Source organism: Phasianus colchicus, chromosome Z, assembly GCF_987193195.1.
Source record: "Phasianus colchicus chromosome Z, bPhaCol1.hap1.1, whole genome shotgun sequence".
Taxonomy (NCBI): Eukaryota; Metazoa; Chordata; class Aves; order Galliformes; family Phasianidae; genus Phasianus; species Phasianus colchicus.
In genome coordinates this window covers 7,736,868-7,739,760 of record NC_143476.1, presented here as the reverse complement: position 1 = coordinate 7,739,760, position 2,893 = coordinate 7,736,868, and the positions used below count along the sequence as shown (strand labels likewise).

Here is a 2,893-nt window from a genome sequence, read left to right as displayed (position 1 = left end):
ACACAGGTGATGTCCATTCCACTTGTGAACATTCCTGCAATTGCAGAGAGCGTGCGCCTGTTCCAATCACTGCTGCACAGATTAAAAACTGATTGCAGATGAGCTGTTTTGGTATGGGGTTCTTGCCAACGGTCTGCAGTGGCTGTGTGATTCCTCGGGGAGTTGCTCTCCAGCCCAAAGGTCATGTCCTAAGTCGACCAGATCCCGTTTGTGTCCAGAAATGGCTGACAACAGATCAGCTGCTCGTCAAGTTTCTAACATCACACTGGCCTTGCTCCAGTGTCTGTGTCATCAGCCCCAGCACATACGGTGCACCTCTTCAAGGCTTTGGAACACTGAGACTCTGCACTTGGGCTCCAGACATCCTGCTGCTGCAGTAAACACAGCCTTCCCTAGACAGAGCATCGCTGTCCTGAAAGCTCTGAATTCAGTGCTGAAGTCCGAATTAATTGCCAGGTATCAATCTAACACCGAATTTGTTTGCCAGAGGAGATGAGGGCTGTGCTACCCATCATTTCAGTAATTCTGAGTAACTTTCTGTTTGCCTTTACCAAGGTCTGCTGTAACAATCGTGGTATCAGGAATGTCTGTCTGTAATCATTGTGAGGGTCTGAGATCTGATTTTTTTCTTTCTGGAGGGACCAGTGAAATGAAAATTCAGACATGTAAGGAATAAACACAATTAATAGGCATTTCTGATCAGAGTGGAGTCACTTCTTGTATTCAGAATCACAGATTCATCGAATTTTGTCATTTGTATTTGTGAACATCAGTTTCACAACACCAAGAGGTTATTCTAGCGTTTGTATCTTGCAACTTTGTATATAACTACATCACTGTAACCATAAATGTCTAGGAGTATGGAGATGGAGAAATTAATCTTCCTGTAATTCTCTGTACTGTACCCCCGTGGTTGTCAATACCTAATGCAATTGATAAATTGAAAGCTGTCCCTAACAAAAAAACATCTGCATTTGTTATTGAAATCACACTGAGGATCAATAAATCCAAATGCTTCTAGCATAACCACGATTATAGGCAGTGTTTAGACAAGCTCTTACAGGAAAACCATGAACACAGGGCTAAGGAGAGACTAAGTGATGCACTCTGCAGGAATACTCATGGAAGTATTCACAATGCAGGAGTCTGATCTGATTACAGATGCTGTGCTTTAAGTACCCCTTATCATATCTTTTTTTGTCACTATTCTTAGGAAAATATCCTAAACTCGGGGTATCAGATACCACTAAGAAAGAACTCTTACATCGTTCTTATACGTCTAAAGATCTCAAATGTTTGGAGGGCACTGGTTGTTGTTGGAGATTTCTGTGACCTCCCTCCCAACAGGTGTCCTATTTTCCTTCTTTGTAAGAGCAGGAACTTCTTCACGGTGAGCATGGAACAGGCTGCCCAGGGAGGCTGTGGGTTCTCCTTCTCTGGAGATGTTCCAGAGCCGCCTGGACGCCCAGCTGTGCAGCCTGCTGTAGGGAGCCCGTTGTGCAGGGGTTGGACTCAGTGATCTCTGGAGGTCCCTTCCAAGCCCAGTTCTTGATTCTGTGGTTTTAATCCTTGCTTCTTGCAGCAGTGCAGTGTTTCAGAAGAGAGAAAAAATCAGCTGGATTTCTGTGGTTGGTAAAGCTGTGCTGAGAACTGGGCTGACTGCTGCACCTGGAAATGTGTGCAAAGTCTGCAGACGCAGAGGAATCACTTTTCCCTGCAGGCTGAGCTTGTCTAAGGTAGCTCCTTGCTTGGTGAGCTTCTGCTTTAAAGGATCAAGCTGCATAAGTAAGGTAGTTTAAAAAGCAAGCCTGCCAGTACTTTTTTAACTAAGTGATTTTTTTTTTTTAGCAAGGGAAGGTTTGAGATGCTGTTTTTTGATGGAAGATGGAAGATGGAGAGAGGAAAAGCAAGTGCAAGGCATGCTGTGCATAGCCACCACATGGCATCTGCACCATTTCCCCCTGCACAAAGGAGGAGCAGCTCACAAGCTTGGCCTGGGCCAGGGAAGGGAGCAGACAAACATCTGGACCGACCCCAAACGAGCTGGTTCTGCAGGTTGGGTGTCTTCTGCTGCTTGTCTCACATCCTGCTGCTCAGCGGTAGATTTGCTCAGTGCTAACAGGAAACTCACACAGCATTTCTGTTTCAGCTGTGCCAACGCTTTGATCCCTTGCTGCTTGGATGGGGCGTTTGAAGAAGGATGCCTGTGCTGATGTCCAGCCAGGCTTTGGGGATGAGTCTCCACACCAGGGTCCGTGTGACAGGACTGAGGGTTGGGGATCCAGCCAGGTCGAGTCCAGCGTGCTTTGCTCTTGTTCTTAGTGCTTGTTTTTGCTCAGGAGGGCAGGAGGTGAACCTCGTGAACCAATGCCTGCAGACGGGGTTTGCAGAGAAAGAGGTCCTGCAGGCCTTGTGTGACAGCCACGGAGCTGCAGCGAGGCTGCATCAGTGTAAAACACCAGAGATCCACGGAGGTGTGAAGGGGAGCTGTGGGCTGCAGTCACGCAGGAAGGGATGTGCATGCTCGGGTTTGGTTGTTGTGTGTGTGTTAAGTGACTGTGATACCACTGCTGGGTCAGTGTGAGTGTACGGAACAAGTGTGACAGCCTTTTTGATGGAGCCCTGTGAAAGGAGTCCTATGGATTTGAGATCCAACGATCTGCCCGTGGGCATCATCCAGGAGTTGGGGTAGGGGATGAGGCAATGGAAGTTGGTGTAAGAAAGTGATTAAGCAGTCTGGCAGCAGTTCTGTGTTTCTCCCATCTCCTGCTTTATTTCCTTCCAGGTGAAATAGATGGGTGCTGCAACATGCCCTTGAATGTAACAAAACCCACTCTAGTGTGGATTTGACATGGGCCCAGCACTGCAAGGTACGCTGCTGGGAGGAAGCGTC

At 47.5% G+C, this 2,893-nt stretch overlaps 1 long non-coding RNA gene across 1 annotated transcript; it reads left to right on the top strand.

Annotated features, from left to right (window-relative positions):
- The first annotated feature begins 1,324 nt into the window (after positions 1-1,324).
- On the top strand, positions 1,325-2,245 carry LOC149912384 (uncharacterized). Its single transcript, XR_016462309.1, has 3 exons — positions 1,325-1,736; positions 1,849-2,055; positions 2,150-2,245. It is a non-coding gene; the product is annotated as an uncharacterized LOC149912384 (long non-coding RNA).
- The last annotated feature ends 648 nt before the right edge of the window (positions 2,246-2,893 follow it).